Genomic DNA, 8984 nt, shown 5'->3' on the forward strand with positions numbered 1-8984 from the left:
TTGCAGAGCGGCATTAATGAGGGCAATCTGGCCTGTTGCTCAGAGCCTGAAGCTCTGGGGTTCAATAGCCAGATTCCCCTCATCATAAGAGATATGCCAGGCAGGGAGGGGGGGGCGAGACATATTTCTTGGACAGGGGCCCCAAGCTGTCAGTGTCCACCCCTGTCCCCAGCCTATTGATGAGAGACATTTGGCACTTAAGTCACCGCCACTTGCTGGAGGGTGCCTGAGCAAAATTCTCTTTCAGTGTGTTTGCGTATCTGCTGAGTTGCCAGGAAAATGCCTGTTCCTGCCTCCAGTCTGAACTGACACCTGCCTACCTGTATAGCAGTCATTTCCACTAGCACCGTCATATCTCATTGAGGGTTCAGCTGCCATGTGACCGAGCTCAGTCCTGGTGTAGCACATGGTCATGCCTCCCCAGTCTCTACTCAGATCGCGGTACTGTCAGTTGACGTGTGTAATAACCACACGTTATGAAGAATTCAAGGTATTAAACTTTAAATATGTTTTATTCTTCGTCCTCCAGCACACAGCATAACACTTGCATTCCCATGCTACCAGGAGTGAAACTGAAACTTCCCTTCTCATCCCTCTTGTCTCCACCCTCCAAGTCCCATAAGTCTGGCTTGCTTAAAGAGACAGATCTAATTATTATACATTACATCATCCCCTTTTTTTTTTTTTTTAAATAATCTATATTACTGATAAATGCAACAACATGAAAACGTCCAAAAAAATCATATGTCCGTTTTGTCTTATTTGTTCAATTCTAAAACCAGAGAAACAAACTACAAAGAAAAAAAAAACAAACAAACAAAACTGTAGTTACACTTCTTCAATAAGCCTCGATGGAGCTCTTCTCTCTCGTGTAGGATAACGTCTGGGCTCATTGAGAGGGTTCATTATTGATGGACCAGCTACCTCTTGTTGGTCCTCTCCACCATCAGATACCAAATCTTCCACCAAAGAGAGTTCATTGTCATCATTCTGCGGTATGACTTTAAAATATGAAGAATTTCGCGTTATGGAGTGTCCATCTCGTTCAGCTGTGATCATGCTGCCTTTCCTTTTGGTAACATAATATTTTGCAGGACCATATACAGGTGAGGTCTTGTTGGTTGGTCTTTGACGTACCACCACGACATCCCCTCTTTCGATGGCACTTGACTGTGTCCTTCGCCTTCTGTCTGCATAACGTTTCATGGCTTGTTTGTTGGAGAAATCTGTGGATCTCACTGAGGAGTCACTCGGTCGGGGATGGCTGGTCACATCAGGGAGACGTATACGCAGGGTTCTGCTGAACATTAAATGAGCTGGAGCAGCATTAGTAGTGGAGTGTGGCGTATTGCGGTAATTACGCATGAATTTGTGTAATGACTGTTTTAGTGGGATGTGCTCCAGACTCGCTGCCTTGATACGTTTCCCCAGAGTGCGCATAAAACGTTCCACAATTCCATTGGCTTGCGGCCAGCAAGGTGTGATTTTCCTGTGATTGAATCCCAAGTATTCAGAAAATTGTGTAAACACATGTCCATTGAATGGAGGTCCATTGTCTGTTTTGACCACTTTTGGAATACCATATGCCGAGAAAATGTCGTCCAGCTCTGGTATGACATTATTAGCAGATGTTGAAGAGATAAATGAAATAACAGGGTATCGAGAATATTCATCAATTGTTACGAGAATGTATTGGCCATTTGGCAATGGTCCATATATATCGACTGCCACTTCCTCCCAGACAGCAGTGGGTAACGGAGACATTTGTAATGGCTCTAAGTTTGATGATGGAGTGATTAATTGACAAGTAGAACAGCGTCTAATCTTTTCTTCCACCAAGTGATCCATATTTGGGAACCACACTTTTTCTCTGAGTAACTTCTTTGTGCCAACAATTCCTAAATGACCTTCATGTGCTATCTGTATGACTAAGTTACGCAAAGTCTTAGGTACAACTAGTTTGGTACCTCGAAGAATGAGGTGTTCTTCAGTGACTGATAATTCCTCACGTACGTTTGAGAATAGTTTTAACTCTTTCAGATTAATCTCAGAATCAGGAAATTTTTCTTTTTGAATTTCATGCCACCTTCGATTTTGGATGATTTGTATTAGGGCACAGAGTGTCTTGTCTTTTGTTGTTTCATTTATAAATTGATCAAGAGAAAGTGCTTTTGGCATGGCATGATCTGTAACAAAACGTAGGTATTCTTCAATGGAGGAATGCACAGGTATATCATCATTAGTAGGATGTCTTGAAAGATAATCAGCCGGATTGCTGTATTTTCCAGGTTTGTGAACAATTTTATAGTTGTAGTCCTGTAGACATAGGCCCCATCGTTCAATTCGTGCAGGCATTTTAGCTCTGGGGTTTCCAAAAATTGTAAGAAGTGCTTGATGATCTGTGACAATGGTGAAGGGAGCTCCATAGAGAAATAAGTGAAAGTGTTCACATCCCCAGACAACTGCCAAGCTTTCTTTTTCAGGTTGAGAATATTTTCTTTCAGTGTTTGTTAAGCTCTTAATTGCATAAGAAATGATGTGAGGATTTTGATTGTTATCCTTGTATTGCGCTAGAATAGCACCCAGTCCCACGGGACTGGCGTCCACAATCAGTTCAGTTCGAAGAGCTGGATCAAAATAAGCCATAGTGGTTGTCGAGCAGAGTTCATTTTTAATTGTTTCAAAAGAGGCCTGACAGCCTTGAGACCATTGAAAAATACAACTTTGTTTTGTAAGTTCCCGTAGTGGATTGCTGATTGTTGAAAAATTCGGAATATATCTAGCACAGTAACTTGCCATTCCAAGGAAAGAACGCACTTCACTAGCATCCTGTGGAATTGAGGCTGTTCTGATAGCTTCCACTTTCTTGGGGTCGGGTTGTACTCCTTTTGCCGAGAAGATGTGACCATAGAATTCTAATGAACCCTTGTCAAACTCGCACTTCTCTTTGTTTAAAGTGAGTCCAGCAGAAAGCAGGCATTCAAAGATAGCATATAGAGCACGATTATGCTCAGCTTGAGTTTTACCAAAAACCAATATGTCATCACTGTAATTAAAGGCATTTGGGATGTGTTGAATGACACTCCTTATTGCATCCTGAAAAATTTCTGCTGCTGAGCAGACTCCAAAAGTCAATCTTTTGTATCTTCTGAGGCCAACATGGGTGGAAAATGTGGTCAAATATCGGGATTCTGGACTCAGTTCTAATTGATGATATCCCTTATTGAGGTCGAGCTTTGAAAAGACGGTGGCTCCATTTAATAAATGAATAATGTCATCAATCGTAGGTGAGATATGTCTTTCCCTCTGGATAGCGGTGTTGGGCAGGCGCATGTCAACACACAGTCTCACTTGATCAGGAGTCTTTGGTTTTGGAACTACCACAAGTGGAGAGACCCACGGAGTGGGACCAGTAACAGTTTCAATAACGTCCTCATCCATGAGCAATTGGAGTTCCTTTTCTACCTTCTGTCTCAGGTGAAATGGAATACGCCTGTGAGGCTGGGCTACTGGACGAACATTGTCATCCACATGAAGGTGTACTTGAGAGTCCTTTAGTTTTCCCAAACCACTAAATAGGGAGGGAAAGCTGTTCACCATAGTTTGTACATCCATATCCGCAGGGTCAGTTATGGTATGAATAATCTGGATGAGCCCTAGCTCCAAGGCAGTGTGATAGCTGAGAAGACATCCTCCCGATCCTTGTAATGTGTGGAAAGTGGTTTTCTGCCTGTTTTCTTTATATCCAATTTCAGCATCAAATTGTCCCATTATAGCTAGAGGTGTTTTAGATCCATAAGGAAAGATTTTAGTCTGCACTTGTTGTAAGACTGGCCTTGTTTTCAATTGTTCATATGGAGTGCCATCTATGATATCCACTGAAGCTCCTGTATCTATTGTAAAGGTAATGTCAGTGTTGCAGATTGAGAGTGTAACACAGGGAGACTGTACTGAACCAGTGACAGAGGTAGTGAACACATAGTTCTCAGTCGCAGACATTTCTTCTGTGTCCTGATTTATCACCTTTACATCTGCAGATTTTGTCATAGGCAGCGGAGGCTTGTAGTGCGCTGATTTGCAAACAGCTGCAAAATGATTCCCTTTTCCACATTTACTGCAGGTTTGTCCCATAGCTGGACATTTGTTCTGGTGGTGAGGGAAATCCTGTCCACATCTATAACATTTCTTCTGTTTCTGGGCTTGTTTGTCTGGTAAATTTTTCTGTTTGAGATTATGCACATGTAATTTATCCCCATTCTCCATTACGGTAGCCTGATGATCTGCTATTTCTATAGCACGGGCCATTTTGAGCAAATCATGTAGAGAGATATCCTGCTGCAGAGCCTTACGCCTTAAGTTATTAGACGAGCAGGTGACAATTATTTGAGTTAGGATTTCATCATCTACATCTGTAAAGGCACATCCATGTGCTAACTCTTTCAGCCGTGTGACATAAGTGTCTATGGACTCTTCTGGAAGCTGCTTGGCAATCCTGAATTTATATCTTTCATATCTGATGTTCTGTTTGGGGTTGAAGTAGCCAGTGAGAGCTTTAGTGCAGTTGCTGTATGTGTCTGTTTCTGCTGCAGGTAACGTACTGTATATGTCATAGACTCCTGTGCCTGCACAATGCAGGAGCAAAGCTCTCTTTCTTTTCTCCTCCTTTATGTCCATGGCTTCTAGGAAATTCTCAAATCTGTTTAGCCATTTTCTCCAGTTATGGGAGAGATTAATGACATCAGTCATATCAAACTGTGAGAATGTGTGCAAGTAGTCAGCCATGATAGAGTCTCTCAGTGGTGCTGGCGTGTGAAGCGGTAAAATAGAGTCTGTACTCACAGCAGTAGGTGATTATATCCCATCCTCGTCGCCAGTTGTAATAACCACACGTTATGAAGAATTCAAGGTATTAAACTTTAAATATGTTTTATTCTTCGTCCTCCAGCACACAGCATAACACTTGCATTCCCATGCTACCAGAAGTGAAACTGAAACTTCCCTTCTCATCCCTCTTGTCTCCACCCTCCAAGTCCCATAAGTCTGGCTTGCGACAAATCTAATTATTATACATTACAACGTGCATCTGGGGTCAGTCTTGAGGAGGCACTTAGTCACGCTCTTCCAGGCTCTCTTCAGTCCACAGCACAGTGGGACCTCAACCCATGCTCACACTAAACAGTCCGAGTGCTAGTCTAATAATAATATTACAAATAAGAAATTGGAAAATGTAATAATAATTTTTGATATATGGAGGAAGGAAGAACTTTGTGACATTTCTTGCTTTCTTCTGGATCAACATAAATAAGCAGAGATGTTCACGACGAGAACATAGTTTTGTGTCTATACACAGCACTAGTGTGGCCACATCTATAAAAAATAATGTTTAATCACACTTACTTACAGGAGCAGATTCTTTACTGTAAAAGCAGTAAGACTATGAAATTATCTTCCAAATGTGTGACTCTAGGCACTTCTCATGGCCAATCCATGAGTCAGAATAGTCAAGGGGTCAAGGTCAGATGCCAGGAGGGTACATCATAAACAGAGAAAAGAGACAAAAGCGTAGTCAGGTAACGTTCCAAGATCAGAAAACTAGGAAAATAGCGGATCAGAGCAGAAGTGGTTAAACAGATGGATGGTCAGAATGAGGTCCAAGGTCAGGCAACAAATGATTAAGATACAGAACTCAAGGCAGAGAGGAAACAAACCACACTTAGCTGAATGTAAGTCTGGCAGACATCTGGGAGAAACAGCTCTGTTAAGTAGCATCGCAATCACCTGGGATAATGTACACTTGGGGAAAACCAGAGCCTCCCAGGCTCATATTGGATAGTCGAGCTGTCAATCAACACACTGACACCTTGGCATGCCCCTGTATCTGATTGGATGGGTGAGCTGTCAATAACTGTGTCCCAGACACACTGAGGGGTGGAACTGTGACAAAATGATGTTGTAATGGTTGATTCGCTACTAAAATTCAAGAAGGGTCTGGATGACTTTCTTGGTAAGTATAATATTACAGACTATGGGCACTATATTCTGTGATAGGACATTGATCCAGGGAACAAGTCTGATTGCCATATATGGAGTCAGGAAGGAATATTTCTCATAATATGGAGCTCTAAATGTCTGCCCCATGGCATTTTTCCTTATTCTTGGCTAAAAATGCTAAACTCGATGGATGTAAGTCTACCTACAACCTTAAAAACGATGAAACTATGAAACATTGCAGTAGAACAGGCTCAGCATTTATCCTTTTCCAGCCTTACATATTGTGTTACAGTATTACTACCAGCAAAATGAAGCAATTGCCTTAAGTTTTGAATTTATATGTTGACGTTTTAAGAGAAACTATTGCCAGCATTACGTAGTACCACCACAATCAGCAATGTGAGTGTTCCTGTTGGGTGCTGTTGGCCACACAGAGAATCCTTACACCTCATTTACCGCGATGTTGGTCTCCAGTAAGATATCATGCTGATACTTTAGTATTGAACCTTATCTACAGATAAAACAAATGGCAAAACTAACAAATATTCAGACATCTATATCTATTGAGTTAGTCTCCTGAATGCTGGATCGGTGATCTACGACACATGGATATTGGCAATTTATCCTTCGGAAGGGCACAAATTCCAATAGCATACATTACATTACATTGTGACACACAGCCACAATCATGTTGGTATATAATACATAGTTTTCTATTTATTTTTTACTTAAATCAGGAATAGGAACATATAAATGTCTGTATAATATCTTAGAACAATCTCCAGTTCCCCTTTACTTGCCTGCAACCTAAACCAAAGACAAAATAATAGTATAGAAAATAAAAGACTAGAGGGGTGGAGGGGAGAGGAGGGGGATGCAGCTGGTGAATATCACTGATTTCATTGCATAAATGAATTATATTGGATAATTACTTACGTGCTGGATCTTCTACAGTGACATCTCAGAAAGCAGCAGAATGAGGCAAAACACAACCATGAACGTTATCTACTAGTTATTTGGGGAAGTGAATTGTGTTAGTTACTTCCTGACAATGTGTAACACTTTTAATGTTTCTGTAATTCATGGGTCTCAAACGGCATTCCTCGAGGGTCACAAACAATGCGTGTTTTCAAGATTTCCTAAGTATTACACAAGGTGCTGGAATCATTATCTGTGCAAGTGATTATATTATCACCTGTGCAATACAAGGAAATCCTGAAAACATGACCTATTTGCGGCCCTTGAGGAATGCAGCTTGAGACCTCTGCTGTAATTGGTGAATTTATCATATGGGGTAATGATATTCTTCTATTGACCTCAGCGTGTCAGGTCTGAGGACATTGCACCTTGCTGCTTTTCCTCCTTCAAACATTAATGTGCAGTGTTTGCAGAACAAAGCAACTTAAAAATGATAATTCTATCATCCAAAAAGAGTTTAATTCTATGTTCTAAACTCAAGAAATAAGATGTGTGATATTTATTTTACTGGTAGAGCTGAGCAGACCTGTGGATGTTCGGGTACATAAGCTTCGGCCCAGCTGTAGTTGAAAGTACGGTTCTACATCCAAAGTCAATGCCGAACTTGACCTCAAACCTGAACCAATAGAAGTCAATGGGGACCCCAACTTCTATACTTTTAACCCCTTTCCATCATCGGGCGTAATAGTACGCCGATGTCGGACTCCACTGTTTGGTGCGGGCTCCGAAGCTGAGCCCACACCTTTCCGGGCACATGACAGCTGATCTGTACAGATCACATGTGCCCGCAACAGCCACGGGTGGAATTGCGATCTAACCATGGCTGTTAACTAGATAAATGCCACTGTAATTCTCTGACAGTGGCATTTAACTTGTGCTGATCGCGTGCCACCTATGCGCTGGCATGACAACCAGAGGTCTCCAGGAGACCTCTATAGTTGTCATTGACAGATTGCTATGAGCGCCACCCCATGGTCAGTACTCATAGCAAGTGAGCATTTCTGCTACACACAGGCGATCTGATCATTGCCTGTATGTAGCAGAGTCGATCAGACAACTGCAGCTTCTAGTCTCCCATGGAGACTATTGCAGCATGCATAAAGTAAAAAAAAAGTTTTTAAAAATATTAAAAAATAAACAAAATATAAAAGTTCAAATCACTGCCCTTTCACCTCATTCAAAATAAAACAATAAAAAAATCAAACATACACATATTTGGTGTCGCTGCATTCAGAATTACCCGATCTATTAATATATAAAGAGAATAAATCCAATCACTAAACAGCGCAACAAGAAATATTCAAAACATCAGAATAACTTTTTTTTGGTTGCCGCAACATTGCAATAAAATGCAATAATGGGCGATCAAAAGATCGTATCTACACCAAAATGGTATCAATAAAAAACGGGCTGGCTGGCACTTTTCAGCCTGGGCGGGCAATCACAAGGCAGTGGCCCTCGAGTTGCGCTGGCCCTCCTTTTCCCTGCTTATCTCTGGCCATTGCATTAAAGCAGCAGAGATAACAGGATTTAAAACTAGGCTGGTACATAGATATGGGAAAAGTAAGGAGCTTGCTGCATAGATATGGGAGCAGAACCGAGCTTACTACAGACATATGGGAACAGAACAGAGCTTACTGCAGAGATATGGGAGCAGAACCAAGCTTACTACAGAGATATGGGAGCAGAACAGAGCTTACTAGAGAGATATGGGAGCAGAACAGAGCTTACTCCAAAGATTTGGGAGCAGAATGGAGCTTACTCCAGAGATATGGGAGCAGAACAGAGCTTACTCCAGAGATATGGGAACAGAACAGAGCTTACTCCAAAGATTTGGGAGCAGAATGGAGCTTACTCAAAAAATTTGGGAGCAGAACTGAGCTTACTACAGAGATATGGGAACAGAATAGAGCTTACTACAGAAATATGGGAGCAGAACAGAGCTTACTCCAGAGATATGGGAGCAGAACCGAGCTTACTACAAAGATATGGGAGCAGAACCGAGCCTACTCCAG

At 41.6% G+C, this 8984-nt stretch overlaps 1 protein-coding gene across 1 annotated transcript in view; it reads right to left on the bottom strand.

Annotated features, from left to right (window-relative positions):
- LOC141085294 (B-cell receptor CD22-like) overlaps nucleotides 1-6988 on the bottom strand; it is a 72561-nt gene extending 65573 nt beyond the window's left edge. Inside the window, exon 1 of the mRNA XM_073570573.1 lies at nucleotides 6928-6988. The gene's annotated coding sequence lies outside the window, so the exon portion shown is untranslated. The remainder of the gene's footprint in view (nucleotides 1-6927) is intronic.
- Nucleotides 6989-8984: the final 1996 nt, after the last annotated feature.

Source organism: Dendrobates tinctorius, unplaced genomic scaffold (genome assembly GCF_039654945.1).
Source record: "Dendrobates tinctorius isolate UK_male_01 unplaced genomic scaffold, ASM3965494v1 ptg000028l, whole genome shotgun sequence".
NCBI classification, from domain to species: Eukaryota; Metazoa; Chordata; class Amphibia; order Anura; family Dendrobatidae; genus Dendrobates; species Dendrobates tinctorius.